Raw genomic sequence first — 19291 nt, 5'->3', positions numbered from 1 at the left:
AATATATGATTGGTTGATCAAACTGTCAGTCCAAACGTACGCTCTCATTCAGTGCAACGGCCAGGGCATTCGATCAAGGATACCTTGTTGAAGGATATTCTACCCAGAGACCCAGAACAAGATCTGATTGGTTGCTTTCTTTTCTAACACAAAACCACTGAAATGCGTAGAGCATGGTCCGAGAAGGACAAACAAATCAACGTAACACTGTAATATTACAGACCAACAACACAGATACGTTTCTCATTTATTCATTTTATTACATTTTATTTATATAATTAAATCGATGTTTTGTTTGTTTTATCTGAGTGTTCCAGGGTATTCCATGAAGGCCCTGACGGTTCGCCACTGCGTCTACGTCTGACCCGCCAGGGGTTCCACCTGCTCCTGTCCGTCCTCGAGCCCGGCCCCCTGAGTGCTGCGGTCTTCGCCCTCGAGCCCGGCCCCCTGACTTTCCCGTCCGCGGTCCTCGCCCTCGGGCCCGGCCCCCTGACTCTACATTTGACTTTTCACTGCATTTCTACAACGTCCTGCAGTGAGCTTTTTATTCTATAAAACGTTTTTAATATCTACTTTATAGCTTGTAGTAACTCACGGGAGGCTTGTATTTTTCGTCAGAATGTATTATGGCAACCCTGTCTCCTAAAAATTACGTTCCCACAGAACTAAACTACATTCTCAATTACGTTTAGCTGGAAACGTATTTTCTCCCACGTTACGTTAGTTATGAACGTATCTCAATACGTTTATTTTCTACATATCTTCTAGAAACATATTTTCTCCCATGTTACGTTTCTTATGAACGTATCTTAAATACGTTTATTTTCTACATATCTTTGCCATTTATTGTCTTGCTTATAATAATGATAATAGTCATTTATAAATATCATTTTAGAGCACATATTTGAAATCAGTAGGCAAGGCTGTAATTGAGGCAAAGGTAGAGGGGGAGAGGGAACGAAGGTTACGGTGGACTGGTGCAGGATGAGAAGAGATTAGTTTGTTATGTTTGGAAAGGGGTAGAGAGAATGAAATGAAGAAGTGATCGGATGTGTGGAGTGGGTTTACAGAGAGGTTAGAAGTAGTACAGTTCCTTAAGAATATGAGATCAAGGACATTGCCAGCTTTATGAGTTGGTGGGGACGGAGACAGTGAGAAAGCAAAGGCGGTTAACAGAGATGTTAGTTCATCTATCTTCCCTGTCTGGAGGTTGAAGTCTCCAAGAAGTACAGCGGGAGGACCAGTTTCAGGGATGTGTGAGAGGAGATTATCTAATTCCTCCAAGAAGTCCCCCAAGGCACCTGGTGGACGGTAGAGAACAACAATGGTTCATTGTATAGGATGGGTTACTGTGCCGGCATGGAATTCAAAGGTGGAAGGAGTGACGTTAGGTAGCTTGAAGAGGGAAAAGCTCCATTTGGGAGAGAGCAGGAGACCAGTGCCACCTCCTCTGCCAGTGGGTCTGGGTGTATGGGAGAAGGAATATGCTGTGGAGAGAGCTGCTGGGGTGGATGTGTTGGATGGAGTAATCCAGGTCTCAGTGAGAGCAAGGAAATCCAGGGTCTGCAGGGAGGCGTAGCCAGAGATGAAGTCAGCCTTAGGAACAGCTGACTGGCAGTTCCACAGGCCGCCTGAAACTAGATGTGGAGCATATGGGATAGACGAGAGCAGGCCGGTTATATCGATTACAAGATACACGGGGCCAGTGATAATTGCGAGAAGACACATAAACAGGAATGGAGAAAATACACATGATTATAGCATGAGGGGCTAAACAACCAAATAAAATAAAACACCAGCGATACTTTAGCTCAATCAAAGTAGGATTTGCCTCCTCTTTGCCTCCCTCGTGACTCCCGCAGGACTCCAATGTCTTTGTCAGTCTTACTCCCGCAGGACTCCAATGTCTTTGTCAGTCTTAGCCTGTCTGACGCTGAAGCTGACGCTCCAGGAAAGTGCTACCTAAAATGGACACCTGATTGCTGAGTTCTCACAGCTGTGGGGCCACGTCCCTTTAATTAGTTAACTCTCTGCAGCTGGTGGCCCTCAAAAGGAAATCTAGACTGGCTCCCTCCTGACTTGTTATTGTATTTTAAGTGGCCCAATGGTTTTACAATTACATTAAACCCTAAGTTATAAAGTTATGAGTTTAACCCTTAATACAGTTACACCTACTCAATAAAGCTCTTAGTATTCTACAAATGTTTAAATCAAAGTTAACCCTAGCAGTCAGTTAGTTCAGTTTTAAGGTTTCAGTCAAATTACTTGTCCCAAGTTTCTGCCTGACAGATACTGTAGCGGTTTTGAGATTTAAAATCACAATTTCAGTCAGATCAACTTCAGAGCATTGATACAGAGTACACACACTGAAACAGAGAAGTCTAAAAACAGAATGTTACTCACACAATTCTAGAAGTCTCCAGTTGCTTTCCTGTCAAAATCGAGTTGCAAAATCGTGCAGCTACAAACCCCCGGGAAACGGAGGGGCCGGCGCTCAGTAGTGGCCCTGAGCGTCGGCGGCACGTGCAGGCTCCTCTTCGTCAGCGACAGCGTTTCAGGGAGCCTGTTTCTGTGTGACACGGACGCTCAACGGAGCGTAGTTCCCGCGTCGAGTGAAGACGTCATCCGGGGTGGGCACGGAACGCGATTGACAACAGCTAACGGCGGTCCCATTCGCACGTACGGCGTGAGGCCTATGTGTTTGTGCATCGGTGGACAGCGTTTTAGCTGTGATTTTTTGTGTGCTCATGGACTCTTAGTGGACGTTAAGAATAGGCGTTTGGTTGATGCCTTGACGTTTTCTTCCCTCGTGTGCACACTTAGCGCATCGTACGACGGGCTGTGGGGCTCGCTGTCGGGGGCAGACACGTTTCTCAGACTGTTGGCCGAGTTTCTAGACCTGTCGCTGCCCACCTTCTCTGCGCTTACCTAAGCATGGCGTGGAGCACCACGTCACTAATGAGGGGCCTCCTGTGTACGCCAGGGCCCGGCGGTTGAACCATTCTAAGCTGGCTGTAGCGAGGGCGGAGTTCGCAACCATAGAGCGCCTGGGCATTGTCTGCCGCTCCGACAGTCCTTGGGCTTTCCCCCTGCACGTTGTCCCCAAACCGAACGGCGGGTTCCGCCCGTGCGGGAATTACCGCCGACTCAACGACGCCACTACGCCTGACCGCTATCCGGTCCCGCACATTCAGGACTTTTCGGCGCATGTGGCCGGTACGGGGGTGTTTTCTAAGGTGGACCTGGTGCGTGGATACCACCAGGTGCCCATGCACCCCCTGGGCATTCCCAAGACGGCAGTGATAACACCTTTTAGACTTTTTGAGTTCCTGCGGATGCCTTTTGGGCTCAAGAATGCCGCTCAGACGTTCCAGCGCCTGATGGATTCGGTGCTGCGGGACCTGCCGTTTGTGTTTGTCTACCTCGACGACATACTGCACCTGTCCCACCTCCGAGCCCATTTCACGTGGCTCAACAAACATGGATTAATCATCAATCCTGCAAAGTGCCAGTTTGGGGTGTCTGACATTGATTTCCTGGGGTACCGCGTCACCAAGGGCGGTGCGACACCTCTGCCAGCGAAGGTGGAGGCTGTTGTGGCTTTTCCTCGCCCGCTCACAGCCCGGTCGCTCCGTGAGTTTCTGGGGATGGTGACCTTCTACCACCGTTTCATCGCCCGGGCCGCACACATCATGCGGCCGCTGTATGAAGCGTTGAAAGGCAAGACCCCCGTCCAGGCAATCGACTGGACAGCAGAGGCGGACGTCGCTTTTGTTGAGGTCAAAACCGCGTTAGCTCAGGCGGCTTTGCTGGCACACCCATCATCTGCGGCTCCCATCTCCATCACAACGGACGCGTCGGACTACGCGGTCGGTGGCGCACCAGGTCACAAACCCTGGCATCCAGGCTCTGAAGGTGGAGGGCGCGGGGCTGCGCTTGGAGGACGTGGTGTTCGGCGACGCGGGCGTTACCCTCCTGTGTGACGTTTCCACGGGCCTGTCGCGGCCAGTCGTTCCCGCCAGCTGGAGGCGTTCTGTGTTCGAGGCAGTGCACGGGCTGTCACACCCCGCCGTTAAGCCTTCGGTGCGCTTGGTGGCCGCGAAGTTCGTCTGGCATGGGCTGAAAAAGGACGTGAGGACTTGGGCTGGTGGCTTGTCAGCGCGCTAAGGTGCACCGCCACACAAAGGCTCCTTTGGAGCGTTTCCTGGTGCCTGAGAGGAGGTTTGATCACGTCAACATCGACCTGGTTGGTCCATTGCCCTCCTCTCAAGGTTTTTGCTACCTCCTCACCATGGTGGACAGGACGACCCGTTGGCCGGAGGCGGTTCCTCCCGTGTCAACGTCAGCCGCAGACATTGCCCGAGCTTTCATTGCGACATGGGTGTGTCGTTTTGGCACCCCGTCAGACATTTCCTCGGACAGAGGCTCACAGTTCACGTCCGAGCTCTGGAACGCCGTGGCGAGTGGTCTGGGGGTTAAGCTGCACAGGACTACCGCTTATCACCCTCAGGCTAACGGCCTCTGTGAGCGGTTCCATCGCTCCATGAAGGCGACCCTCAAGGCCGGCCTTACAGACGGGAATTGGGTCGACAAGCTGCCCTGGGTGATGCTGGGCCTGAGGACTGCGCCTAAAGAAGACCTGCAGTGCTCTACGGCTGAGATGGTATACGGTCAGCCGCTGAGGGTTCCTGGGGATTTCCTCCCAAACGCATCGGCTCCCTGGTCGGCGTCGGCCCAGCGGGTTTTCCTGCAGGACGCCGCTGAGGCGATCCCTACTACTCAGCATGGTACTCAGGTGTCCCGGGTTCCCGCAGAGCTCCGCTCGGCGGGGCATGTGTTCATCCGGCACGATGCACAGAGGCCCCCTGCAGCCCCCTTACGATGGGCCTTTCCGGGTCTTGGAGCACGGGAACAAGCACCTGGTGGTCGACCTGGATGACAAGGCCGAGCACGTCTCGGTGGACCGGGTGAAGGCTGCTCACCTGGACTTGTACCAGCCGGTAGTGCTGGCTCGACCTCCGAGACGGGGCCGCCCCCCGGCCTCGACCCCTGTCACGGATTTAAGACCTGTTGTTCCGGTCCCTCCCCTTCCGGGGGCCGCACAGGCGGAAGTCACTTTTCCGACTCCCGTGCTCAGGAGTCGTGGGGGTCGGCGTGTCGTTCCTCCCCGCCATGCTGATTTTGTTTATGTGTGAATTCGGGGGCTTGTGTGGTGACACCATGTGGGACCATAATTCACCTTGCTTATTGTAAATGTGTACACACCAATTTGTTTCCTATCGCCTAAACCTATAGGGCTGTACGCAGTTGAATACTGTCAACTTCTAATTTTGAGGAAAACAAAAACGTCTTTTAAAACTACAATTCCCAATAGAGACGTGCCATAGAGAACATGTTGCGAAACACAATAGCCAGCATGTGTAGTTCTCGGGGGGCGTTCAAGTCCAGTTTTGAATCGTCTGCCGTGGTTTCGTTCCATTTCAAAGAGTTTGACGCTCGGCGTAACCTTGGCGCACTGCCACTCCAACATCCAATCCCAGAGCTTGAAGATTAATCACGGGGTTTGTCAACAGGACTGTAGTCCCAAACGATAGCTGGGGATTATGGGTAGTGTAGTGTCTTCGGCCATCCTAAACTGAATTTTTTTTCGGATATCATATCGCATTAACAACACCACATCTGGCGTCACAGAGATCTTCTGTTCCTGTCCTTTCTTCTTAGAGGAAGTACAGAAACACGTAACCCTGGATTTGTCTTAATGTTTGAGGTGCAATAAACGACACAGCATTTTTTGGCATGTTAAAACTATTATTTTCTGCCTCGTTCATGAGAGTAACAGCTGGCGAAATTACAGCCTCGCCTTCTGATTTCAAATGTGTGCTCTAAAATGATATTTATAAATGACTATTATCATTATTATAAGCAAGACAATAAATGGCAAAGATATGTAGAAAATAAACGTATTTAAGATACGTTCATAAGAAACGTAACGTGGGAGAAAATATGTTTCTAGAAGATACAGTTGCAAGAAAAAGTATGTGAACGCTTTGGAACTACCTGGATTTCTGCATAAATTGGTCATAAAATGTGTTCTGATCTTCATCTAAGTCACAAAAATAGACAAACACAGTCTGCTTAAGCTAAAACCACACAAACAATTATATGTTTTCATGTTTTTATTGAACACACCATGTAAACATTCACAGTGCAGGGTGGAAAAAGTATGTGAACCCTTGGATTTAATAACTGGTTGACCCTCCTTTGGCAGCAATAACCTCAACCAAACGTTTCCTATAGTTGCATATCAGACCTGCACATCGGTCAGGAGGAATTTTGGACCATTCCTCTTTACAAAACTGTTTCAGTTCAGCAATATTCTTGGGATGTCTGGTGTGAATCGCTCTCTTGAGGTCATGCCACAGCATCTCAATTGGGTTGAGGTCAGGACTATGACTGGGCCACTCCAGAAGCCGTATTTTCTTCTGTTGAAGCCATTCTGTTGTTGATTTACTTCTGTGCTTTGGGTCGTTGTCCTGTTGCATCACCCATCTTCTGTTGAGCTTCAATTGGTGGACATATGGCCTTAAGTTCTCCAGCAAAATGTCTTGATAAACTTGAGAATTCATTTTTTCCGTCGATGATGGCAATCTGTCCAGGCCCTGAGGCAGCAAAGCAGCCCCAAACCATGATGCTCCTTCCACCATACTTCACGGGATGAGGTTTTGATGTTGGTGTGCTGTGCCTTTTTTTCTCCATACAGTTTCATCTGTCCACAGAATATTTTGCCAGTAGTGCTGTGGAACATCCAGGTGCTCTTTTGCAAACTTCAAACGTGCAGCAATGTTTTTTCTGGACAGCAGTGGCTTCCTCCGACCAACTTATGCAGAAATCCAGGTAATTCCAAAGGGTTCACATACTTTTTCTTGCAACTGTATGTAGAAAATAAACGTATTTGAGATACGTTCATAACCAACGTAACGTGGGAGAAAATACGTTTCCAGCTAAACGTAATTGAGAATGCAGTTTAGTTCTGTGGGAACGTACATTTTATTAGAGTAAATAGCCCTGCCTGCTTGAAGACGTCTGTGCATGAAAAAACTTTGCCTAAATCGCATAAACAAAAACAGACTGTAGAGCGCAACATATGTCAGGAGAAACATACAAAAAACACTTAAAACATAGAACTCAACTTCCACCTGCAATCAGCAAACGAACTATAGCTGTGACGGATCCCCACTGGCGCTGGGGCAGAGAGGTGTGACCAGCCCTCTCTGAGTGCTAACCTGACCAATAATACAACATGTAAAAAAGGTCTAAGTGAGTGTAATTCACTCATTCCGAACTAAGAAAACGGGCTCCGCCAGAGCCCATTTGCACAAGTAACAACCACTTTATATAACGTATTTCCACTGTCAATGTGTTACCGTTACTGTATGCAGAACAGAGCCGACTCCAAACCTGTTTCAGTCACTTTGGGTTTTTAAACGGCATCGGGAGATGATTTAAGCTTCTTCTTCCCGCTGCTCCTCCATCCGTCCTTTAACTCATCCTCCGTGCGTTCTCTTTCTCCGCAGCGCACTTCGACTCCCAGGCCTTTCAGCACCTCTGCTGCGCTGGACAGTGTGGTGTAGGTCTTCTCCCCCGTGCCCAGCTTGAGTTTTAACTGCGCTGGGTATGTATACGCACCTCGCCAGTATGTCCTTTTTTAGCTGCTTGATGACTTTGTGCATCTTTGCCCGCTTCTTGTGTAACTCAGGAGAGTAATCCTGATCAAAAAAAGATCCTTTTATCTTGGAAGGAGACCTGTCCCTGACTCCATCCCTGTCGTATCACCAGATCAACCGCTGCATCCAAAAATCTCACGATGATGTGTCTTGGAGGGGCTGTCGGGTCTCTATGTGGCGTATACGGGGGTGAGCGGTGTGCTCTCTCTATCTTAATATCTGTTAGCAATGGTAGCAGTTCTTTAATACATTCTGCCATGTTTCCTCCCTCACTCCCCTCTGGTACCTGAAAGATTCTCACATTATTTCTTCTCAGTCTATTCTGTAAATCGTCGCAGGTGGCTGAGAGGGCAATATCACGGTGGATCAGGTATCGGAGCGCCCTCTGATGCTGCATCACTACATCCTCGGCCACGCCTACTCTGTCCTCCAACTTTCCAATCCTCCCTTCGTGTTCGCCCATTTGAACTTTTATATCTAGCACCGTCTGTTCCAGTCGATCCAGAGACATTTTGGTTTGATTATGCCCCTCTTGATTTTCTTTGCAGAGTTCTCATTCATAACACTCCGTTCGATGTCTCACTATGGGATACGCCTCAACGCGTATGCAAACAGAAGCATCAATCTCATTACGCCAATCTTGATTGGCTGGTGATCTTGACGTCTACGTCAGGGAATCCACCCACCCTTTAAGTAGCTTGTGCTATGTCGCAGCGTCATTCAAACACCTCTTCTCGCTTCAGAGCACATCTCAAATATCAGTAGCCGGAATAGCTTAACGGTCCACAGACTGAACCCAAGCTAACATTCGGTCGATGGGCGCTTGCCGGTTACTTTTTTGCTTTGCAGAAGAATTGAACAAATATTAACACACCAGTTAATATTGTAATCTGCCTGCCGTTTTTTCTTTCTAAATAACGGTGAGGTTTGATTTTTTCTTCAAACAGTAACATACCTGTTGCTAGTTTATCCCTCCGCGCCGACACCACGGCGAGCGGAGACGGACTGTTCTCTCCCTCACACCAGAGGAGACGGAGATAAGAAAGATATTAACACACCAGTTCATATTTTTTAAAGAAAAATCTACCCCGTCGTTTTTTACTTTCGGAATAACGATAAGGTTGGATTTTTTTTTCGGTAACATACCTGTTACTAGCTTGTCCCTCCGCGCCGACACCCCGGCAAACGAGGATGGACCCTTCTCTCCCTCACACCAGAGGAGTCGGAGGCTCGGAGGCTCGGCTCGGAGGCTCGGCTTGGAGGCTGCGGGTTTAGGATCTCGGGCACGGACTCACACCAGGTCTGCTCGTCCTGCCTTGGGCTGGAACATGCCCAGGAAGCTATCGATACCCACGGTTCGTGCGGGCATTGTGCCCGCTTCACCATCGAGAGCCTCCGCCGACGGCTAGTGCGCCAAGCTAGCCTGTCGGGACGGGACCCCTTCATGTCCGTTGATTCGCCGGCCGGCAATCGGGACATGGTGGCGACCGCCGCGGAGATTGAGCCCCGCGCTGTGTCAGGCTGGGGCTCAACAACGGCGGTAGCCGCGGAATCGGAGCCCCGCGCCGTGTCAGGCTGGGGCCCGGTGGCGGCAAGAGCTGCGAGAGCGGAGCCCCGCGCTGTGTCAAGCTGGGGCTCCCAACTGGACCTCACCGTGGTTCCACCCGCGGAGGATGTCCTACAGCTGGATTATATGGAGGAGGATGAAGAGGATGCCTCTGAGTTCCTCTTATCCGACTCGGATGAGCACGAAGATGATATCTTCGTTTCATCTGCCCAGGCTGCCAAGCCGGAGGCGATGTCCGCTCCCCCGGGCGAAAGCACACCAGCTTCGCCCTGCCTCAGTATGGACTTGCAGGCCGTGTGCCAACGCGCTGCGTCCAGGCTGGACATCCCCTGGCCTGAAGTGGCCAAGGAGACCTCCAGATCTCGCTATGAGGGGAAGAACTTGCCCCAAGCAGCGAGGATGAAGAAGCAGCTTCTCCCAGTCTTTCCAGAGATGCTGGATGAGGTGTCGGTCTCGTGGAGAGACCGCCCTTTCAGCAACAAGGCCCCAATCCAGGGTGCCTCCTCTTTGGACTGTGACGGCATGGAGAAGCTCGGCCTGCTCCGCATGCCGCCCATGGAGCCCACCTCCAACCGCGGCTGGCTTCGGCACCGAGCAGGAACCCCACGCTACTGGCAAAGGCAGACCGCTTCCAGTCAGCAATGACCGAACGAGCCTATAAAGCCGCAGCTTTGTCCGCCAGGGCGCTCAACGTCTCCTCGCTGCTGACCTCTGAGCTCTGCGAGGACATGACGATCAAACCTGAGCCTGCCGTGTGGGACGAAATCGCAGCGATCACGGACATTTGCCTCCGTGTGCAGCGCTGTGCAGTCCAAGCCACGGGCAAAGCACTGGGGATAATGGTGGTACAGGAGAGAGCCAGGTGGCTTACCCTGACAAACCTTCCAGACCGGGAAAAAGAGGACGTCTTGGATATGCCTATTGTTCTCGAGGGCATATTTGGCTCTGCTTTAGCTTCGATGCAGCAGCGGTGTGAATCCAAAAAGAAGGAGGATGAGGCTCTGCAGCTTTGTCTTCCCCGAAGGGTCCAGCCGCCGCCTTCAACGGCCCCGCGGCAGTCCTTCGCTCAGGCTGCCTCACGTTGGGGCTGGGCAATTTGGCCTAAAAATAAAATCGCGATTTTTTCTAACTAATGGACAATTTTCGATTTAAACCTCGATTTTTTTCTGTTTTTTTCTAAACAAACCAGACCAAGGCTCTTTTAAGTGAACGACGGGAGCCGGCTTTCGCCCGCGAACGAGCCGTTTTTTAGTTTTTTTTGCGGAGGGATCTAGATCGGCATGAAGGCACATTATGCAATGTGCACATCATCCCGCTTATTACACATGGCCACATTCTCAACAAAGTAACGACATGACTCCCAATATTAATTGAAATGCTTTTATGGATTTAGAAAATAATTTTATTAACTTAAAAAATAGTTTTATGTATTGATTTAAATTGACAAGCATCCGCTAAGAAAAGTAGTCCGTTGTTACTGTTTGAACTAACGTAGCAATGGCAGGAACTGCTTCGATAGTGTTTTTGAGGAGCTTTTTGATTACAGATTTGAAAACATCGTTGCTTGCTTTAAAAGTAGCACACTTCATGATGTCAGACCTTGGGAAGTATCTAGATATCCCTGCCCTAATGCCAAAGTAACTGCCAACTGAATATGTGTCGCCGTTTGATGTCTATGTCTGGACCGCTGCGTAAAAAGGAGGGTTTCTGCCCCATTACTTCTCTTCTTACTTCTATAAGAATAAAACACGGAGGATGGAGATCTATTTTCCTCCCCCTCTACAGACCGCCCAGCAGCTGATCTCAGAGCACGCTCCCCTCTCCTGCAGGGGGGCGTGGTCAGCTGCAGCTCACAGAATCAGCCCCCTGCAAAAACAGCGCTGGAAAAAGCAAATGGAGCGAAATGAGGTATGGCTAAAATGCAAGATATTTTTGGTATTTTGAAAAAAATAAAATATTTATATACTTTATATAGGTCGATACAGTAGCCCCTTTTAAAAAAAAAATAGTTTGTATAGGTGTTGCTATCTGTTTTGTGTAGCGTGGTTCTACAAGCAAGTCAATGCATTCATTGGGTGGTATCAGAGATTTACACAGGTCTGTAAATGCAATGAAAACAATTGGCCACAGCAAATCATTTATATTAAACTTTATTTACTCTTGAATACTTCAGTACAAAGGATGTATTGAATAATTTAAGTGATATATGTGTACACAGAGCTGCAGATCGGGTAGTCACAGGCAATGTGGCTGAGTTTTGTGCGCGTTCTGGAAAGTGAGAGAGTAAGCTACTACGGAGTCCCTTAAAGCAAAACAAATCTGCGGAGTCTAGAAATGTTTTTAAATCTCGATTTTTCGGTTCAGCCATTTCACAAACCGTAGAAAAGTAAAAATGCAAATTAATCGTTAAAACCGAAAAAATCGCCCAGCCCTACCTCACGTCCTGCCTGTTTCAAGATCCCGAAACAGCAGAGGCCACAGCCCGCCCCGGGTCTCCAGCCCAGACACGAGGCGAAGACGAGCTGGCCAAGAAAGTCTCCGGTTCCGGCAGCAGCCGCTCAGGCACAGCCGGTCCAGACTTTCAGCCACCAGACGAGGAAGAAGAAAAGGGCCTCCTCTCCTCGATAAAAGAGCTGGAAGTTCCCTGTTCTCCAGCTCCAGAACACGTTCCAGTGTTAGATGCTCATGTGTTTCCGGTGTGAAACCATGCCCCCATCTTCCCGCCGCCTCGAGTGATGTCAGAACGTCATCCTCAAGTTCGCGCCATGAGGGAAATGGACTTAACATCAAAGACAGCAAGCTCCGCTGCTCGTTTAAGTCACACAAACACATGCCATCACTATTGTTTCTTAATAAATCATTTTCCACTGTCGTTTCCAGGCTTAAAGCCAAGGGCGCAGTCAATAAAAATGAAAAGAAAAACAATAAAAACAATAAACAGTCTGACGTCTACCCCCCTTCTAAGAGTGGCTGCTACCTCTCTCAGAAGGCGGACGATGGACGGGGCTGTGAAGGCATCACCGCCGTGTGCATGCGCAGTGTCGACCGGGGTTGTCAACCTGGGGTACCACCGTGTTCAGACACTAGAGGGCCCCATAACACAACAAATAAAGACACAGAGGGCAGACGACAGGGATGTGACATCTCCACTCGCTTTGAGAAGCGAAAAGTGGAGGATGCTCACAGATTCTGCTTGGGTTTTCAAGACAATAGCACGGGGTTACAGACTCCAATTCGCTGTCACCCCCCCTCACTTTTCGGGCATTCTGCATTCGCAAGCCCGGGGAGAGTCGGCACATATTCTGGAGCAAGAGATTTTCTCGCTACTAGACAAGAAGGCTATATCTATAATACCCTCCGAACAGAGTCAGAGCGGCTTTTATTCCAAGTATTTCCTCGTTCCCAAACGGGGAGGGAACGGGATTCGGCCTATACTAGATTTGAGGGCTCTGAACAAATATCTCAAAAGATACAAATTCAGAATGCTCACTCACACATCTCTGTTGCGTCTCGTGCGCCAAAACGATTGGTTCACATCAGTCGACCTGAAAGACGCGTATTTCCACATCCCAGTATATTATCCACACAGGAAATATCTGAGGTTCGCCTTTCAGGGTGTCTGTTACGAGTACACAGTACTTCCCTTCGGTCTGTGTCTCAGCCCGCGAGTGTTTGTATGGTGTACGGAAGCCACGATAGCCCCGTTACGACAACAGGGTATTCGCCTAGCAACTTATCTGGACGATTGGCTCCTTCTCGCACAGTCGGAGCAAGAGGCTATTACGCAGACGAATGTTCTCGTAAAACACCTGCTCGACCTGGGTTTCGTAATAAACACAGAAAAGAGCATGTTGTCCCCAGCCCAGACTGTACTCTTCCTGGGCCTACGCCTGAATTCGGTGCCCTTTACAGCCCGCTTGTCAGCAGAGAGAGTGAAAGCCTTCAGGGCTTGCCTCGCTCATTTCCAGCCACGCAAATATGTTCTCTTCAGATCATGTCTGCGGTTATTGGGGCTCATGGCGTCAGCCATCCTGGTGGTACAACTGGGACGCTTATGAGGGAGTTTCAGCGCTGGATAGCTGCCCTCAGACTGGACCCCATGCGTCATGGCGCGCGGAGAGTGATGGTCACGATGAAATGCATAATGGCACTGCGCCACTGGCTGCACCCGACTTTTCTAGTACGGGGCGTGCCTATGGGTGCTGTCCTATCGCGAAAGGTGGTCACCACAGACGCATGTCTGACGGGCTGGGGGGGTATATATGAAGGTAGACCTGTGAGGGGTCTCTGGAGCAGAGACCTCCAACGGTCACACATAAATTATCTGGAGCTTTTAGCGGTGTTCCTCACCCTGCAACGCTTTCTGCCTTTTCTCAGAGGACATCATGTCCTCGTGAGGACAGACAACACGACCACAATATCGTATATAAACCGCCAAGGGGGTTTGTGTTCTCTCCAGTTACACATGCTGGCACGCAAACTGATCTTATGGAGCTGCGGACGTCTCCTCTCTCTGAGAGCGACGCACGTACCAGGAGTGATGAACCTCGGGGCAGATCTGCTGTCCAGAGGTGCACCACTATATGCAGACTGGACTCTACATCCAATAATTGTGAGTCAGCTGGGGGTGTGTTACGGCCGGGCCGCGTTGGATCTGTTCGCATCAAAAGAAAACGCTCAATGTCAGCTGTTCTTTTCAATGCACGATTTAAACACACCGTTAAGCGTGGACGCGCTCGCGCACGTTTGGCCTCCGGTCCTTCTGTACGCGTTCCCAACTCTGGCCAGAGTGAGAGAACAACGCCACACACTGATCCTAATAGCTCCACACTGGCCTGCAATGTACTGGCTGGCGGAGATATATCAGCTGCTGTGCGGGCAGCCGTGGCAGCTCCCGCTACGCAGGGACATACTGTCTCAGGCGGGGGGGACGATTTTTCACCCACACCCAGAGCGCTTGGCACTATGGGCCTGGCCCGTGAGTGGTATAACCTGAATACAGTGGGACTCCCTCAGAAGGTGATAAACACTATTCAGAGTGCAAGAGCTTCCTCCACCAGGTCCCTCTATGACTGTAAGTGGAGGGTGTTTGAGGAGTGGTGCCTTCAAAAGGGACACATCTTTTTTCAATGTCCTGTCGGGGTGATTCTATCATTTCTACAGGACCTGATTGATAAACACAGAGCTTTCTCTATGATCAAAGTGTACCTGGCTGCTATTGCTTTATGCCATGTGGGCTTTGAGGGAAAGATGAATAGCTAACATCCCTTGGTCTGCCGTTTTATGAAAGGGGCTCGCAGGCTCCTCCCTGTTTCCAGGTCATTGGTGCCCTTATGGGACTTGGCAGTGGTTTTAGATGGGCTCACTCGACCTCCATTTGAACCCCTGGAAGAAGCTGACATGAAACACCTGTCACTGAAGACAGTGTTGTTACTGGCTCTGGCATCTGCCAAGCGAGTCAGTGACATTCATGCGCTCTCTGTACATCCTTCATGCACTCAGTTTGCCCCGGGGCAAACGAGAGTGTTGCTGAAGCCCAACCCTGCCTTTGTACCTAAGGTGGTTGGCTCATGTACCCCCATTGACATTGAGGCATTTCCTCCACCACTGTGTTCCTCTGAGGAACAGCGGCCGAATTTGCTGTGCCCAGTCCGTGCTTTACACACCTATATGGACAGGTCAAAAGAGTTCCGATGCAATGACCAACTCTTTGTATCCTGGGCTAACCCTCATAAGGGCAAGCCCGTTACCAGGCAACGGCTCTCCCACTGGATTGTGGAAGCGATTGCTCTGGTTTATACGAGTCAGGGTTTGCAGGCACCAACGGGCCTGCGTGCTCATTCTACTCGTGGACTGGCTACATCCTGGGCTTTGTTCAAGGGTGTTTCCATCCAAGACATTTGTGCAGCAGCGAGCTGGTCCTCACCGCTCACTTTTGTCCGCTTGTACAGGCTAGATGTCTCTGCTCCACGTGTGGCCCGCGCAGTGCTGGGCCCCGTGTTGAGACAGGGTTCTACCTGTTAAGTTCTGGTTGTTTTGGTGATTTTCGAGATAAGCATGTCTAGCAATACGGGAGTTTCAATATCCCATAGTGAGACATCGAACGGAGTGTTATGAATGAGAACTATAGGTTACTTACGTAACCCCAGTTCTCAGAGTAACATGAAGTGAGATATCTCACCAGACGGTCCTTCTTGCTAAGGCGAAGCGAGAAGAGGTGCTTATTTTGAATAACGCTGCGACGTAGCGCAAGCTACTTAAAGGGTGGGTGGATTCCCTGACGTTGACGTCAAGATCACCAGCCAATCAGGATTGGCGTAATGAGATTGATGCTTCTGTTTGCATACGCGTTGAGGCGCATCCCATAGTGAGACATCTCACTTAATGTTACTCTGAGTACTGGGGTTACGTAAGTAACCTATAGTTTCCCCAGCTCCTCCAGAAACGTAACTTCATGGTCCAACTTGCACATGTTGCTATCTGTTTTCAAGCTAGCACTAGCTGGGCTGGCCGGTCTCCGTTGTTTATCGGTTTTTACCTTTGAGATATCTTGTTTGTTGGGGGCTTTGTTTCTGGTTGACGAGCTCATCATGCAGGAGTGCTCTTTCTTACTTTTTAAAAACGTCTTACATTTTCTAGTTGTCTCTATTTTTTTGTATATTCTGGCAGAGCTCCACTTCTAAGCTGCTGCTTCTTCCATGATGTCACCGGAAGTCAAAAGCTTCCTTTTATACCTGTGCGTATCTCTGCTCCGTCTGTATGAGAGAACGTGACATATAGGCTACAGGTCTCCAATCCTCTTCCCATTTCTGCAGAAGCACACTCCCCAAGCCGTATGATGATGCGTCTGCTGAGACTTTGGTTTCTCAGTTTGTGTCATACATGGCTAGCACTGGTGGAGCAACCCAGTCTCACGGCATGTTGTGTTATAGTCACGACATTTAATCTATTGATTCGTGTTCACCAACATGATTTTCCCCTTTTTTTCGTGTCACACAGAGCGATTTCAAAAGCAAAGTATTTCTATTTGTAGTATGTTTCGTGCCTGCAGCACATATTTTTGTCCGTTCGGGTCTTGGAAGACCGGAAGCTGTGGGGTTCATAAACACATGTTCTTACTCAATATCAAGCCACGATTATTGTTTTTATTTTAAAACGTATAATGTGGGACTTTTTTTGTTGTCTGTGAGGAAAGTAAATGGGGCTCAGAGCCTCAGAATACTGAGATCTGTATTTTAAAAAAATCTTTTTTTCCTTCTAATTTGTTATTCTTTTCACTGTTATTTACTCACCAATAACACACAATTATCCTTGTTTTTATTTATTAGTTTAATTCCATAATCTCGGGCTTTTTTGGCGTCCGTCAGGAACTGAATTTCAAAATAAAAATAACCGGAAACAGACGTAGGCCTAAGGGACATTTCGAGCATCAGCTTCCAGTCTTCCAAGACCCGAACAGACAAAAAGACGTGTGTGAACCAATAAGTCATCTGCTGACAACAAACATAGAGCTCTGAAAAAAATTAAGAGACCACCGTTATGAGTTTCTCTGGCTTTACTGTATGTGTTTGAGTAAAATGAATTTTTATTTTATTTTATTCTATAAACTACTGACAACTATTATCTGTGTTGGAATTCAATAGACACTGGAATGGAATGGCTGCCATACATGTGGAGATTGAGATTTAAGAACAATTTGGTGTGGTCTCCTTATTTTTACCAGAATTGTATCTACCATTGTAAGCTTTTATTTTTTCTTCTAATAAAGTTTGATCATCCTAGATTCCTTGCCTTTCCTGGAGTCTATCCTTCTCTAAATGCCATGCATTCTGGTTCTCTAACATAATAACAATTGTAATCTATGTTCAACAACAACCAACATTACTACACATTTAGTCAGTTCCTTACTGCTGGTTGCTCTTTTTCCTGCATGTCTGCTGCTTTAGCGCCTCTCAGTGCTCTGTTTTATATTAACAATGACAAACAGTGTGAGTGAGCAAGCAGTGCAACTGAGTGAAATAAAGAACATGCCGGCCAAATTTGGGATATTAAAATGATAATAACTTAGTCCTTCTGCTGCTTCAATCCCTTTCCAAATACTCTCCCAGGGTTAGTGGTATTTTAGGATCACTGCTCTTGTGTCAGCCAAACTGAATTGTCACATGTGCAGGTGGCAGGTCAAGTACAGTATGGTCTGTTTTAAGGGCAGATCTTGATCATTTGACCCAAAGACGACTCTGGTCTGAGGCACTGCTGGGATTTGAACCCATGATCTAATTTTTTAAGACAGGTGTTATAACTATCTAAGGCACAGCACCACTGCTAGCTTCTTCTCTTTGAGTCCTCTCGATATAACTATAAGAAAGACATTTCTGGAGAGAAGGCTGAATTGTCCTTAAAATCTGAGATGACATCAAGCAAAAAGTTACACAGCATTCACAATATGTTTTAGCCAATAAAAAGGAGAACTATAATAACCCTCACTAAGCAAGTCTGAAAATAACTGCTTTGTTTGGGTCTGCAAACTTTTTAAAACCAGCTTTTACTGACAACAATGTTCATAAAATAACTGATAGATGACCATCTAAATAACTCTATAAGAAGGAACTTTAGTGGATACAAGGCCTGGTGAAAATATATTGTGGACTGTGTGATGGCCATAGTCACAAAGGCTAAAGCAATTACACTGACTGCACCCTCACCTCCAGTAGTTTTGCTTTATTTCAATTGCAGTACACATCAACAATTAACACCATATTTTATTAAAATGGTAAACTTTTTACCTGACATTATTTAGTTTATTTTCACACATTTTAGCACAGCTAACACAACTATTTGTTTGTACTATCAACTTTTTGTGTCTTTGGCTGCGGTCAAATTGTCACTTTAGCTTAGGAACCTCCCTAACGGAGTGAAATGACCCGGAAGTACCTCAGTGGCCACCATGATGAGAGCCGTTAGAATTCTCTAGATCAGGGGTGCCCAATACGTCGATCGTGAAGGTAGTGTGGGTAGATCGCATGACATTGAAAAAAAAAAAAAAGTTAGTCTATCATCCATCCTTACTATGGCATTTGCCACTTGATTGACGTACAGGTAAGCCAGTCTGAGATCTCATCTTTTCTAACACGCAGTTCACCACGCAAGTGCGGTCAACCGCGCCAGCTGCAAATCACCGGCGAGCTGATTACCTAGTTAGCCTTCCAATTTATACAATTCTACTAAAGAAAGGGTCTAAAATGTATGTAATGACCAAAAATGTATAATAATCAAAAGGAGAAATATGAACGTTACTTTTTTACTGAAATCATTAAATAAAGTCAACATTTCATAGTGTTTACTCAGCTCAGTCAGCTGTGTGGGGTTTCTTACATTTTTAAAATATGTTTTAATGGTGATATACACAGGGATAGATGTTAAAGGTGGGTTATGTAATTTATTTCTGAAACACTTTTTGTTATATTCCATGGAATGCTCTTAACATCCCGATAGCAATGAATATATTAAATGCTTTGACAATAAATACATAACTTGCAAACAAAAATGTCATCTGTGGAAGCCGTTGCTTCAGATGTGACAGCATGAGAGACTCAAACGCTCCGTTTTCTCCACTCACTTCTCATCTTTCTTCTCATTCCCTCTCTCCGCTGCCTCACTCTCCTTCTATTTTGGGACCCGCCTCTCATTTCCAGGCAGAAATTCTTCCCTACATGGAATGGCTGGATATGCTACCATCTTGTGGTAGAAATATAACTACTAATGAATGATGGCTGTTTGGTTTTCCAACATCCATTCTACTACAAAACGTTGTGTTCTCTTTGCTAAACATAAATGGAGAATCATAGAGAAGAATGCAGCCACATAAATATAAAGCTTGAAAGGATATTTGAATTCAAAGAATACATATAATTCTCATTTTCAGCTACACCAAAATATATTTAAAGGGGCCCTATTATGCTCATTTTCAGGTTTAGTATTTTCTGTGACACATTTCCATGCT

The sequence above is a fragment of the Gymnodraco acuticeps genome, unplaced genomic scaffold (assembly GCF_902827175.1).
Source record: "Gymnodraco acuticeps unplaced genomic scaffold, fGymAcu1.1, whole genome shotgun sequence".
In the NCBI taxonomy this organism is placed as follows: Eukaryota; Metazoa; Chordata; class Actinopteri; order Perciformes; family Bathydraconidae; genus Gymnodraco; species Gymnodraco acuticeps.
This window is presented reverse-complemented; position numbering follows the sequence as displayed.